At 37.2% G+C, this 15,775-nt stretch overlaps 1 long non-coding RNA gene and 1 pseudogene across 2 annotated transcripts; both read right to left on the bottom strand.

The window, feature by feature from the left end:
* Positions 1-1,736: 1,736 nt before the first annotated feature.
* On the bottom strand, positions 1,737-4,442 carry LOC308656508 (endoplasmic reticulum chaperone BiP-like; annotated as a pseudogene). Its single transcript has one exon. The product of its transcript is annotated as an endoplasmic reticulum chaperone BiP-like (transcript).
* Positions 4,443-5,598: 1,156 nt separating this feature from the next.
* Positions 5,599-8,425, bottom strand: LOC308656521. The gene is made up of 3 exons (XR_014023736.1): positions 8,270-8,425; positions 8,040-8,148; positions 5,599-5,730 (listed from the first exon to the last, which is right to left on the bottom strand). It is a non-coding gene; the product is annotated as an uncharacterized lncRNA (long non-coding RNA).
* Between the last annotated feature and the right edge of the window lie 7,350 nt (positions 8,426-15,775).

The raw sequence follows: 15,775 nt of genomic DNA, 5'->3' as shown, positions 1-15,775 counted from the left end.
TATAAATGGTGGGAACTTTGGATAAGCAGATTAAATATGGTATGACCCAGGTTTAAAAGTGTGTTGAAGATGAGTAGTAATGATATAGAAAGTTGTTCTTTCCAACTATGCCATTTCCTCAGGTGTAAAATATATGTTATTTTCTGTTTTGTGGTCTGCATAGCTCACAAAGTTTCCTATAGAGTATTGCTAAACAATGCTGGTGTGAGTTCGGGAATAAAGAATTGCTGTTTGAATCTACAAGGCAGTGAGTCGCTCGTGATTTTGTGCCCAGCCAGACTGTGGCAGATGTGGCTCTCTGGTACTCCAAAAAAGAAGCACTAATCAAAGTTTCACAACCCTGTATCTGAGATTCAATTCTGCTTGCTGAATCTCTGAAAACTAAAAGCATGTCACTTAGCTAAGCCTCAGTTTCCTCATCTATAACACAGGAATTATAAAATGCTTCCTTACCCATTAGAGGTTGCTGTGAAATTTCAACTTGGTAAAGTCTAAATACACAAAGCTCAATAAATGTTAGCTCTGATTTTATTTTTAAGTTTTCAAACCAATTTGATTCTTGTACTTTGTATAAGGAAGGCTAAAAAATGCCTTTAGCATTAAAAAGGCCATTTGTTCATTTCTCCTTAGTCCTTAATGTTATGGAGAACTATAAGACAACATGCCCTAAAACCCATTTCATATCATAGTCAAGTGATGAGCCCATGTGTTGATCACTGAGTCAATAGTTAATAATCTTAAAGTATCATACTCCAAGAGGCAACAATTTCAGAGAAGCCACAATAACTTATTGTACTTGAAATAATTTACATATAATAATGTGTGTATAAACCTGTACATATAACTTTTATCAAGTATAATATGATCATACAAAAACATTGACTCACAATATAGTTCACACATACCAAAGAAGGCTATTTTATTTTTGTCCCTTTTACATCATATTTTAGGCAAGATGATGAAACCCAGAAAATAACAGGAATGGACTAGTTTATAAAAACTGGGTATTTTATAAGTGAAACACATTCAGTCATCTACATCTCTCAAATTGCAAACAATGTGATTTACTATACTCCCAAAATGAACTTAAATAAATTATTGCACAATTCTAATGACATATACGTTTTCACTGGTTGATAGTCAGGTAGAAAAAGTATGTAAAGTGATTTATAAGTCAAAACATTTCATACAAAAGGATTTTTGGGGGGGGAACTGGAATTCAACTAAGGGACACTCAACCATTGAGCCGCATCCCCAGTCTTATTCTGAATTTTATTTAAAGACAGGGTTGCTAAGAGTTTTGCCATTGCTAAGGCTGGCTTTCTACTTGAGATCCACCTGTCTCAGCCTCCCAAGCTACTGGGATTACAGGCATACATCCAAAGGAATGGTTTTAACCAAACCCTCATAATGTCAAGAGAAAATGCATTGAAATTAAAAATATCTGAAGCACACATTTATAAGACCATTATAAAAATACAAAAAAGGTTAAAATGTCATAAAATAAAAATTTATACAGATAAAGTTAAGGGGTTAAAAACTATCAAATGTATTAAAATCATCTAAAGCCAAATAAGAAATAATTTATCTATATAATTTAAATTATAATATTATATAAATGTATTGCATATGTAGTATATAATATATAATACATAATATATAAATATAATTTAAATTATATAGTTTAGTTATTTGGCTTTAGATGGTTTTATTGCTTCTGATAGTGTTTTTTTCCCTTAGCTTTATCTGTACAAATTTTTATTTTATGACAGTTCTAAACTTTCAGTATTTTTTTTTAAATAACAAACATTTATTGGTGTCACTTATGGTAGAAAAAAGTTCCTACCCCAGATGTGCATGACCCAATTGTTAAATAGAACATTTCTGAGGTGAACACACATCCTGACCCACATTTTAATATCCAGTTTTTTAAGATAGCCAATTCCTCCTCTCTCTCTTCCCCAAAACATGTGAGCAACTGCTAATGGAAAGCAGTAAACAGCCATTTGGGCTATAGCATTTTCAACTCCACTCTGAGGTGAAGATTCCAATTACATTCCAGACTTAAGTTCTCTCAGTTTTCTCCTAAGGAAAGTTCTGAGTCCAGTATTTACAATATTACAGCAATAGCAGATCAGTGTCTTCAACTCCTCTCTTTCTGCTGTATCCTCTTCACCAGTTGGGGGAGGGCCTACATTTCCATAGAATTTGCTGATAATTGGCTGAACAATTTCTTCTAGTTCCTTCTTTTTAGTTTTGAAGTCTTCAATGTCAGCTTCTTGGTGACTTTCCAGCCATTCAATCTTTTCCTCGACAGCTTTTTCCATGGTCTCCTTATCTTCAGAGGAAAGTTTGCCTCCCAACTTTTCTTTATCTCCAATCTGATACTTTAGAGAGTAGGCGTAGTTTTTCCAACTCATTCCTAGTATCAATTCACTCCTTGAGTCTTTTGTCTTCCTCAGCAAACTTCTCAACATCATTAACCATCTTTTCAATTTCTTCAGGTGTCAGGCAATTTTGGTCATTGGTAATTGTAATCTTATTTTTGTTCTCTGTACCTTTGTCTTCAGCTGTCACCCAAAGAATAGCATTCACATGTATCTCAAAAGTGACTTCAATCTGGGGGACCCCACAGGAAGAATTCCAGTGAGATCAAATGTACCCGGAAGGTGGATGTCTTTTTTCAGGGGTCCTTTACCTTCATAGACCTTGAGTGGAACAGTAGGTTGATTATCAGAAGTTGTAGAAAAGATCTGAGACTTCTTGGTTGGTACCACAGTGTTCCTTGGTATCAGTTTGGTCATGACACCTCCCACAGCTTCAATACCAAGTGTCAGGGGACATACATGAAGCAGTACTAGGTCACCTGTATCTTGATCATCAGAGTACACCAGCCTGGACAGTGTCACCATATGCAACAGCCTCATCCGGGTTTATGCCACAGGATGGATCCTTGCCATTCAAGAACTCTTTAACAAGTTGTTGAATCTTTGGAATTTGAGTAGAGCCACCAACAAGAACAATCTCATCAATATCAGACTTCTTCAAGTCAGAATCCTCCAGTACTTTCTGAACAGGCTTCATGTTTTCTCTTCAAATTTTGCCTGAGTCAGGGTTTCAGAAAAGTCTTCTCCTTCATAGAAGGACCCAATTTTAATTCTTGCTTAATGTTGAGCAGACAGGGCCCACTTGGCCTTTTCTACTTTACACTGGAGTTTCTGCACAGCTCTGTTTTCTTTCCTAACATCTTTGCCAGTCTTCTTTTTGTACAGCCTGATGAAATGTTCCATAACACGCTGGTCAAAGTCTTCTCCATCCCGATGAGTATCTCTATTGGTGGCCATGACTTCGAAGACATCAAATTGTCAATGGGGAGAAGAGACACATAGAAGGTTCCACCACCCAGATCAAACACCAGGATGTTCTTCTCTCCCTCCCTCTTATCCAGACCATAAGCAATAGCAGCTGCTGTAGGCTCATTGATGATCCTCATAACATTCAGGCCAGCAATAGTTCCAGCACCTTTGGTTGCTTGCCAGTGGCATCATTAAAATAGGTTGATACAGTAACAACTGCATGGGTAATCTTCTTTCCCAAATAAGCCTCATCAGTTTCTTTCATTTTAGTGAGAATCATAGCAGAGATTTCTTCTGGAGCAAATGTCTTAGTTTGCCCACCTCCAATATCAACCTGAATGTATGATTTGTGTGTATGTTTCTCTTCAAACACTTTGAAAGGCAAGAACTTGATGTCTTGCTGCACAGAAGGGTCATTCCCAGTGCTGCCAATGAGCCGCTGGGCATCGAAGACCGTGTTCTCAGGATCTGAGGTGAGCTGATTCTTGACTGTATCTCGGATCAGATGTTCTTCTTCAGGGGTGAAGGCCACATAATACGGCCTGATGTACTTGCCCTGATCATTGGAGATGATCTCCAGTGGCCATTCTTGAACACCCCAATGCAGGAGTAAGTGGTCCCCAGGTCGATGCCGACCACGGTACCCATGTCCTTTTCTTGTCATCCTCCTCAGCCATGCTGTGCAGAGCAGCAGCCGAACCGCGGCCACCAGAGAGAGCTTCATCTTGCCCTAGCTATTGGCCAGTTGCTCTCCTCAGCAGACAGCCAGAATTTGCAGGCAATCCAGCAACAGGCTGCAGCTGAGAGCAGTGAGGTTACAGGTCTCTTACACTCGAGATGCCTCAAATCTGTCTGTCTGTGTTGTCTCTGCCAATTTCTCAAACTTTTTAGTATTGAAGTGCCTTTTCTTTCTACAATTGTATTAATTACCATATGTAAAAATTGACAAGTAGAAGGCTAGTAAACACAGATTCGCAAGCTTTTAGGCCACTATGTAAATATTTAAAAAGTTAAGTGAATTGCCAATGCTTCCATACATGCTATAACAACACAAGTGGTCAAAGATGCACTAGAACATTATGTGGGAAAAAATATATTCATACCAATCAACATTTTTCAGGCACTTGCATTCAGAAGCATTTTATGAATCAGCACCAGGTTTGCTCCAAAATAAAGCTCATTTTCCCCTACTGCCCCTATTTGTTGAGAACAATATTATACATTAAGGATGCATTTACATGAATCATTTTATAGAGAAAATTATATTAAATTTAAAATTATAATACTTATTTTATGCATAACTTCAAAAACACAGAATTTAAAGACAATACCAGTGAGCACTAACATTCTATATGACTAAAACACTATCATTCTATATGACTAGCAAACACAATACAGGCCAAAAGGCATAATATACACTTTGGCAATCCTATACAAAAGGGGTTCTGTTACAACATTCTTTCATAAAATAAACACAATACATAAAAATGAAACAAGAAAAAGAAAAACTGAATTTTGAAAACCTACACAAACTGTGGCATTTCAAATTCAAGGTCTTGTAACTCTTCCATTTGTTTTAGCCTGAGTCCCTGGCACATTGGATTCATGTCAGGCAGGCCAACCTCCTCACAGTTCTCTTTAGGCTCAGCAGCTGGTTTCAAAGCATAAGCTGATGTGCTGTCTGCCTCTGGAACAGATTTCTCCACCTGACTCAGGGGAATAAGAGCTGTGCTAGGAGGCACTGCTGCTGAAGGTGAAGCTGGTCTCTCCTCAGTCTCCCTGACTTTGCTGGTCGGGGTAGGTGGTTTGTAAAATGTTGTCCCGAGATGGGGCTGCAGTATTCTGGGTGCTCTTGCAGGAGCAAGACAGTGAGAATGAGAGGACAGTCTCACTGGTGACTCTCTTGCTGAACTGGCTGGTGTGTTGGGCTGTGTGGCACCATTGGAATGGTCACCACTAACCTTGATGCTCATTGTCACTTTTTCCTGGAGTACACTTGGCACAATCACTGCACTCCTGCCAGTTAAGTTCTTTGGTTCACATTGTTGTTCCTGAGTTTTCTGTGGAATCTGCAGATCAAAACCATTAATTTGGGAGCCAACAGTAGTAGAGGTATCTTTTCTATTACGTCCTTCAAAGGTAAGATTCTGGCAAAACTTGTCTGAATTGACATTTCCCACATTTATGCTGTTTTTCTCATTAGGAGAGCTTGCAAGATGGAACCTATCTACAGGCAAACAGCAACATCTGATCTTGGGGCTTGGCATAGGCCTCTGTATACCATTTGTTGTCACATCAGATTTCAGACTAAGTGGTTTCGTGGTTTTACACATATTGTCCATCTTTTGTGATGATGATTCAAGTTCTTTGTGATCTGAAAAACAAGAGATTTTTTTTTTAACTTCATGAAGCTTGGTTAATAAGGAAGTGTGGTTATTTATGAATGGGCATTCTCTCAAACAACAGAGTCTTACATATCTTTTCCAACATTATTTTCTCAGTCATCTATGCAGAGGAATTAAAAATCCATACAATATTAAAGGCACATTTTTAATTAAAGCATTGCTTTTTAAAATTCATCTTAATAGAACAAATAGTCACAAAGCACATAAAATTTAAAAAAAAACACTTCCTGTAATAACTTGTTTAATATACTACCCATGAATGAATATTTTCTGTGTTAAGATTTTCCTGATTTCAACAGGCAGACAATGGTAACTCTAGAACAGTAACACTATTCTTTACACCAACAAACGCCTTGTCCTGAATCCCAAGGACTTTGCCTGTCACTTAATCTGCTTTCCAGCTACATTCTGTCCATACTGAGGGCAACACACCAGAGAGGACTTGGATGCTCTCCCAGCTGATCCACTAATACATGGCAATATCCTCTGGACAAAGGAAGGTTGAAGAGCTGTCAAAATTGCCATTGTGCTACTGGTCCTGGAGACTCCAGATTTACCTCCTTCTCTTTCTCCTCTAGTCTGGTCCCAAGGTCCGTTTTCTCACCTATAACCCTAGCATCTCCCACTCTCTCTTTGCTGCATGTACCCCAGAAGCTCCTGTTGCTAGAAAGGTGCAGCCATCTGGCCATGATCCTCATCTCCCTGCTGAGAAACATCAGACAACTGTGTGCCTTGCCACTGGTCTGATGGCTTTCCAACAGCCCTGTTCATAGCCCACATTCCTCATCCCTGCCACCTGGTCCTTCTCCCATATCCTTGGGCAGTGGTTTGCAGACAGGTGCACAGCAGCATCACTTGATGATGATCGCAGGTCATCATCTCATCTGACATCCTTCTTCACCTGAGGCTTCTGGCCTCTCTTTCCTGCTTCCCAGGCAGTGCTCATGTGATTTGCTGTCCTGGACCCTTCTCCACATTGATAGAAGGGAGCTGAGCCATTGTGGTTGGATGGCAACCACCAGAACATATTTACAGTCCTGCAGAACTTCTAGCACCACTTCTAGCTGCCTGGGTGATGTCGCAGCTCCTGCTCCAGTACTGCCCTGGGCAAGCCTAGTGCACTAGCCCTACCTGCCTTCTTCTGTCAAGACAAACTCCTATGTGGAGATATGTTGGCATGTGGTGTTAATGATCTTCTAAAGAAAAGGCTCAGAATTACCTGGTATGTAATAAAAATTTCAAATATGTTAAAATTACTTATTGTTATTAGTATACCTATCTGGGAATCAAATTTCATTGGACAGTGAAACAAGGTTCCATTTAGGAATGAGACAGGATGAGGTTCAAATCCTGAATCAACAATAATTTAGGGACATGACCCTTGGCATTATTTACCTTCTTCAGACTGTTAGCTATGGCTTAAATGAGGCCAAGATTCATAGCACAGAAGTGCTAATAAGATCAAATCAGATAAATGGAATCAGTGAGTCCAGTGCTTTTCTTTGCAGAGAGGTAATGGACTGTCTTTGTTTTCAGACTTTTTCAGGCTACACTCATTGATATTTCATTAATTTAATATATCAAATTTAACATTTATGACTATGTATTGAAAAATTCAGATTCAGCTCTCAGCTCTACTAAAGCAGTAAGGAATGAAAGGTTTTCAACCCCCTTACCAGAAACCATTCACTGAAATAAAATGATCAAAAAACAGAGAACAAAAAGACTGGAGCCAAGAAAATGGAAGACGTGTGCTTAATGTGCTAAAGTTAGGCCACAGGTAAAGGGACATCAAAAAACTTTAGGAGTCTATTTTTTTTTTTTTTTTTGAGTTTCAGGAGTCCAGCTTTTTTCTGTTTTGACTTTAATTGATGACAAAGAAGTAAAGGTGAAAACAAATCTCAGAAAGTGAACAAAAATAATTTATGAATTTCAAGATATCTTTTTACAAGAAAGAAACAAACCGAGATATTCATTTAAATGACATTCACTAAACTTTCTCAATGGCTAGAAAAGTTAAATAATAAAACCTTGAAGTTTGAACTTACCTCAACTAAACTAACCTTTTCTTTAAAGGATGAGTATTGTAGATGGACACAATATTTTTATCTTCATTTATTTGTTTTATATGGTACTGAGGATCCAACTCATGGCCTCACACATGCCGAGGCAAGTGTTTTGCCACTGAGCTACAAGCCCAGCCCTCACCTTGGTTTTTAATCATGACTTCTTGGCAAGGTTTGAAATATGCAAAGATATATGTTACATGACCACTCACCAATGAGACATGCATCCCTTTTTTCCAATGCATTTTGCTTGCATTCTGACTCCTCAAATGATGTAGCCAATTCATAATTTTTAATTTCAATATCTGCAGTGTGAATATCCTATTGATACAAGAAAAGTTTTAAACTAAAAGCAAAACACATCTCAAACAGTTCAAAGATTATTAACTTGTTAACATAAACATCACAAATTTAATCCAATTCTGAAATGGTCAAAACTCACTTGCTTTGTAGAAAAATATTGTGACTTTGTGGAATGTTCTGTTGATATTACGGGTTTGGAAGGAGGGCTTATATCCACCCGAGGTGCAACAACGTCAGTATTAGATGAAACATTTTGTGGCTCTAGGGACCCATCGAAGATCATCTGTGCATTGGTAATCAGGAACTCTACCATAAGGGCCTGATTGGCATAGGCAACAAGAGAGGAGGAGATGGTACAAGGAGTGGTTGTAGGCCTGGGCCTCATGAGACAGGGTCCAAATACCACCCCCAAGTTTTTTGAGTTCATCAGGTTCTCTTCAGAATGGTCTACAACCCTGAAAAGAAGAACACATAAAGTGTATGAGATTTGCCTAATAGAGGTCCTTAATGGTAGTTTACCATGACTTGAGAAGTTTGGAGAAAACTCGGGCTATAGAAGACTACAAAACGTTTGTCAAGGGTCAAGTTAGGTAGGTCTAGGGAAAGAATCCTTTGTTTCATTATGATACTTACCACACACCAAACTGAGTTTCAGAGTACTATATTAGGATAAAATGCATGTAAGTAGAAGGAACTACTGAACTCAGTAGCAGAAGGAAGAAAAACACCTCTAAAAATTGCTCCATCATTGTATGTCGGATATACTCCCCATTTCTTATACTGGAAACTGGCACTGTCAATTTCTCTCTCACTGCCCAGTTAGTTTTCTTTTTTAAAAAAATAATTTTTACCTAGACATGGACACAATACCTTTATTTTATTTATTTATTTATTCTTATGCAGTGCTGAGTATCAAACCCAGTGTCTCACATGTGCTAGGCAAGTGTTCTATCACTAGCCACACTCCCAGCTGCCCACAGCTAGTTTTCTAGCCTAGATGATTCTCTCTCCTGAACATCTCTCTGTTCTCTTGCCACTATCAATGTTCTGGTTTTACTTCAAACACTCTCAGCTTGTTATTTCTATGACTATCCAAAGAAATCTCTCTCTGCCTGGTTTAGCTATCAGGATGATACTAGATTCATCTATGGGTGAAAAAGCTGTGAGATATATATATATATATATATATATAGTGAATGGGGTAGTTTTGCTATTTGTCTTTCAGAGGATTCATCACTGATGTATAGAAATGCATTTGATTTATGGGTATTAATTTTATATCCTGCTACTTTGCCAAATTCATTTATTATTCTAGAAGTTTTCTGGTGGAGTTTTTTTGATCCTCCAAGTATAAAATTATGTCATTGGCAAAGAATGGTATTTTAAGTTCTTCTTTTCCTATTTGTATTCCCTTGAATTTCTTTCATCTAATTGCTCTGGCTAGAGTGGCAAGCATTATGTTGAACAATTTTTAGATGGAATGCTTCCAATTTTTCTTCATTTAGAATGATGTTAGCCTTAGGTTTAGCATAGAGAGCTTTCACTATGTTGAGGTATATTGCTACTACCCCTAGTTTTTCTAATATTTTGAACATGAAAAGGTACTGTATTTTGTCAAATGCTTTCTCTGCATCAATTGGTATAATCATAGGTTTCTTCTCTTTAAGTTTATTGATGTGATGAATTACATTTATTGATTTCTGTATGTTGAACCAACCTTGAAACCCTGGAATACACAACTTGATCATGGTGCATTGTTTTTTTTTATATGTTTTTGTATGTGATTTGCCAGAATTTTATTGAGAATTTTTGCATCTATGTTCATCAGGTAGATATGGATCTGAAATTTTCTTTCCTTGATGTGTCTCTGGCTGGTTTCAGTATCAGGGTGACACTAGCTTCACAGAATGAGTTTGGAAGGGTTTCCTCCTTTTCTATTTCATGGAATAATTTGAAGCCCTTCAAGATATGAATAGTTTAAAAAAACTGTGGTATATATACACAATGGACTATTACTCAGAATCACAAGAGAATAAAATAATGGCATTTATAGGTAAAAGGATGGAGTTGGTGAATATCATGAAGTAAGCAAATCCCCCAAAATCAAAGGACAAAATTCTCTCTGATAAATAAATGTTGATACATAATTGGGTCTCTGGGGATGGAGAAACATTGATTGGGCTCAGGAGAGGGAAGGAAGAGGAGGGGTACGGGTAGGAAAGATGGTGGAATGAGACAAACATCATTACCCTAAGTACATGTATGATGGCACACGTGGTATGACTCTACATCATGTACAGAGAAAAGAAAATTTGTGCTCCATTTGTGTACAATGGATTGAAAAGCATTCTGCTGTCATGTATAACTGATTTGAACTACTAAAATTTTTTTAATTTTTTATTTTATTTATTTCTTTGTATGTGGGGCTGAGGTTCAAACCCAGAGTCTTGCACATGCTCTACCGCTGAGCCAAAATTCCAGCCACAAAAAATAAATTAAAAAAAAATTTAAAAAGGAGATCTTAATTGTTGTCAGAAAGGTCTAGCAGGCAAATCTGAATATGTGAAATTCCTGATTCCAAGTTCTTTAGTGGGTATAGAAACAACATGGTCAACTAATCTGCCAGGTAGGTAAAATTTTTTATCAAGTCTCTAGGAAGGGTAGCACAGTTCCTGCTACTGCTGGCTATATTGTAGCCTAATGAAATCAAATTTTCTAAATGCAAAATGCTTTCTTGTGTCCCCATGTCTGTTTCTCTCTGTCTCGTATGCTCTTCTGCACGTTCACTACCAAATCACCACTCAGTTCTTAAAATCAGACACAAGGCCTTTTGCCTCTTCTGCTCTATTCCTACCCCCAAAACTTCCTCTGCATGCCTACAAGCTGTGCACAGCTACTAGAAAAGGATGATGGTGAACTGTGGTTATATACAGATCTGTACCCCAAGAGGATAAGCCCACAAATAGCAGAAACCCTATACTTCCATCCTAGTTTCCCCAGCCAGAGCCTCGCACACAGGAAGCACCTGAGGGAACCATGTTTGCTGCATGAACATGTATTCAATGTCTCCCTCTCCCAACACATAATAAAAACATCCTAAAAATCATTTTGAAAATCATAACACAACAATATAAATGTACTGAATACTATTGCCCTGTTCAATTAAAAATGGCTAAGATGGTATAAAAATTCTTACCTCCTAAGATGGATGATAAGGTAATGTAGAGTGTTAAAATTGGACGGTGGCAATTGTCTTAGAAGGTCCTTGGTTTTGAGAATAATTTGGTTGATTTCCGTACACATATTTGGAGATGTGTTGTCTTCAGAGTTGTCCCTTTTGGTGTCCTGTTCTTGGTTAATATGTTGGATGACATTTGCAAGCTCCATAAATTCCTGGTACCATTGGAATAAAACCAATGGTTCTGGTAGCTAAAGAAACAAAATTATATTAAAAATACCTTTGGCTTGAGGTTGTGGCTCAGAGGTAGAGTGTTTGCCTAGCACATGCGGGGACCTGGGTTTGATCCTCAGCACCACATAAAAATTAATAAACAAAATAAAGGTATTGCATCTCGCTACAACCAAAAAATAAATATTTTGAAAAAATCTTCTGCCTGTTTTCTTTGTTAAAGTCAACTATAAGTGAGAATTGCTCAAATAATTTAGCATGTCCCTTTAGATTAACAAAATTTTCTAAAGTCAATCTGTATTTATTGATATCTTTTTCAGTACTGGAGATTGAACCTAGGACCTCAAGCATGCTATGCAAGCACTCTAGTACGCAGCTTCATCCCTGCCCATAAAATAAAATATCTATGTTTGGTAGAGAAGTGACTTAGAAAGCAAATCAAAATCTTGACTATAAATTATATTTATGTTAATAACAAATTAATAGATAATGAGTGAAATTCTAAACTTTAAATGAAGTTTAAGCTTTAAGCTTCATTATGGGATTTTAAAACTCTTCATCTCTATCCTAAACACATTATATTCACATCTGCCCCCCAAATAGCATAATCTTCAGCTGTTTTACTGGAACAAACATAGAATAGTGAACAAAATCTATAAAATGAATCAGAAACCCATGGATTTTATGAGTAAGGGGTAAAAATATCAAAGTGCTAAAGGGCACAGATTTTACTTGGGCAAGAATGAAGATCAGCACAAGATAATATGACCTACAAAAACATACTGTCAACATCTCATGAAACTTTAAAACAGGCTGATTTGCCATGAATAGATCAAAAGAAGTAGTTCTTACAACAAATATCCACTGCCATAATGAATTTCAAGGTTTCTACTGATCTACAATAGAAAATTCAGTGAACAGTTAGCTACCTGATGTCCTATAATATCTGTGGGAAGTTAAGGTGTTGCCTTGTGATCAGTTTCTATCTTCACCACTCTGGGATCTGAGGCAAGTCACATCACCTCTTGGAGCTTTAGGTCAATGAGTCAGATAAAGGCTACTCTCTAACACTATTGCAAGAATTGAGCACACTTTCCCAAATGAAAGTCTTAGACATACAAAATTCCTCAACAGAATGCAAGTTTATTGTATTGGACCCAATTCATCTCCTCTCCCTGACTGACTAAACAAGGTTAAGGATGACACATTATGAGACTTCCAGTCATTCAAAGGTATCAACCTCCATTTCTCAGTTGAGGGGTCTGTAGAATGTGATTAAAGGGTTATCAATGCTTTCCTGGGCTAACATTGTAAATCCAGCAATTTATACTTAATTTCTTTCCCTCCTGCAATTCCACTAAAATACAGTAGGCTCATAAGGACTAGGAAAATAGAGAAAACACAAAGCAACAATTCACAAGTAGAAGAGCAGATGAATAAGTCCTGATGCAGCATTTCCAAGAGAACTGACCCTTTGTCACTCAACATGATTTTCAGAATCCTAAAGGGATGTGGACAATCACTACCAGGTCCTCTGATCTTGGCTTAGGTTGCAGGTGGGCCAGCTGAGAAAGCTTAGCTCTCTATGGACTCCTGTCCCCACTCCATGTACTAGGGCAATCTCCTTTCTAAAACTCTGGAAAATTTTTCTCTGGGCAATGGGATACAGAGGCTCTCTGAATCGAGGCAATGCCAAACATAAGGAACAGAGAAGTAACTGTCTTCAAATGGGGATATGTTGGCTATATGCACACTGAAAGCACAGATCCTACAGTCTTAGTAACCCTGGCTCCCACAGTATTGGTACTGTATCTCTAGGCAAGGAAAAAACCCTTTCCTGGGGGACTGGGGTTGTGGCTCAGTGGTAGTGCACTCATCTGGCATGTGCGAGGCGCTAGGTTTGATCCTCAGCACCACATAAAAATAAATTAATTAATTAAAAGTATTGTGTCCATCAAAATTAACAAAAATGCCATCCCAGGAGGACCACACCAGTGCCAGAACAGGGAACTAGAGACATGTAGTTAGGCATATACCAAACAGTCCACCTAGACCACTTTATAGTAAAGTTCAAAGTTTTTAAAAAGCCTTGATGTGTGTTCAAGTGCTTCCAAAGTGATTTCAAGCCCAAACTCATGTAACTAGACACCATGAAAGACAAAAATCAAAAGGGGTAGATAAAGAACAAATTGAAGGTGTAAAATGATGCTGTCAATATGCTGGCAACTAGTCAGATATGGTGAAAGAGCACTGGAAATGCAACTGATCTAAATTGAGATGTGCTCTAAATGAAAAATAGATACCATATTTCAAAGAAGAAGAGCTGCAATACAAATAAATAAATAAGCAAAATACCTCATAATTTGAAAAACTAGATATTCAAAATGTTAAATGATATATTAAAATTCGCTTCACTTTATTTTTCATTTTTATGTTGCTATAGAAAATTTAATGTTATATATGAGGGTCACATTGTATTTCTACAAAGGTTAGAGGCCAAATAGAGAAAAGAACCCTTAATGAGAAAAATCTATGAATATCCACAATAAAAGAGAATCATATAATCATTTAAAAAATGTTATCAAAAGAATAGAAAATCAGACTTCTTGAATATTAAAACATGATCTCACAAATGGAGTAATTTACTTATTCAAGAAGAAAAAGACAAGGAAATGTCTTAGAAAGTTTTTGAAGAAAAAAAGAACAATAAAGAAAAGGTAAGGGAACTGGAGAACAAGTATGCTTGCCAAGCAAGTGCAAGACCCTGAATTGTTAATCCCCATGAGTACAAATAACAAATTTATAAATATTTATATGTGTGTTTGTGTATGTGTACACACACACATCCCCAAACAAGAGCTTCAAGTACAAGGGTGGGAGAATGGCAATAAAAATCAAGAAAAGTTCCAAGAACTGAAGTGCTCACAACTGACGGAGCTCATGGAGTGGCCAGAATACTGGATGGAAATATATCCACATCAAAGTACATCATTATAAAATCTTAGAATAATGAGGGGGGTGATGACATAGTCTATACCAATGAAAAATATGAAACATAAAATATTTTTGCTCTTTGCATTTGATGGTAGGTTTAGAATAAAACTTTAACCTGCTGAAGGTAACATTTTAACACTTCACAGATATCGTGTGAAGAAAATTCGGACAGATCTACTAAATGCCTTCCGTTTTCCAGAGCTTGACACAGTATTGCGATTTTTGCCTTGTTGCCACTCACTCGATAAATTCCCTTGAAGAGAAAAGAAAAACAGAATGCAATATTTTACTTTAGTACAAAGGGCTAAATGCAGACATCTAGACAGAGTTGATGTATCTACTTCAATCTTATTAGTATTTAAAAAATACAAGTTGAAGTCAAATAAATTAACATTTTCCAAATAAATGTGAATAAATTTAGTTACTACAAATGGAGAGTGCTGATTTTCTTAAAGTCTCTTTTTCATTAAGACAAATCAAAAAGGCATTTATGTTTTTAGAGTTTTAAGAGTAAACAACATACTTGTAAACACAAGGCAGTCTTTTCAATTTCTAAAGTACACATTTTGATTATGAAAGGAATGCCATCTGGCTCCTTTTTGGCAACACAGGACAATTCTGCTCCAAATAAGTGCATTTTCCCCCGAAGTTTCCGATGTCCGCAAATGATGGTTAAGTTTGCCATGCATTTTTTATGGCAGACAAGAAGACACTATAAGAAAATGATATTTGAAAACTGATTGACTCACCTTAAAATTATTCACAACTAAGCAAAATACAGGCCGAGTAATAACGACAAAAATATGTTAAAAAGTACTATTTGTGGTTTGTGAATTACAGTTAACAGGAAAACAAAGAAGAGAACTATAGAAATAAACTGTGGGACTTTATTAAACATGTACTGGCAAGCCAGGTGTGATGGCATATGCCCATGATTCCAACTACTTGAGGGGTTGAAACAGGAATTTCACAAGTTGAAGGCCAGACCAATCTAGCAAGAACCCATTTCAAAACACAATTTTAAGAAAGGGTAGATGGGCTGGGGATGTGGCTCAAGCGGTAATACTCTTGCCTGGTGTGCGCGGGGCGCTGGGTTCGATCCTCAGCACTACATAAAAATAAAATTTAAAAGAAGATATTGTGTCTACCAAAAACTGAAAAATAAATATTAAAAAAATCTCTCTTCTTCTCTCTCTCTCTCCCTCTCTCTCTCCCCCTCTCCTTCTCTCTTTCTCTTCTCTC

This window comes from Spermophilus citellus, assembly GCF_964194105.1.
Source record: "Spermophilus citellus genome assembly, chromosome: 9".
In the NCBI taxonomy this organism is placed as follows: Eukaryota; Metazoa; Chordata; class Mammalia; order Rodentia; family Sciuridae; genus Spermophilus; species Spermophilus citellus.
Note: the sequence above shows the minus strand (reverse complement) of the source record. Positions and strands in the feature narration are given on the sequence as shown.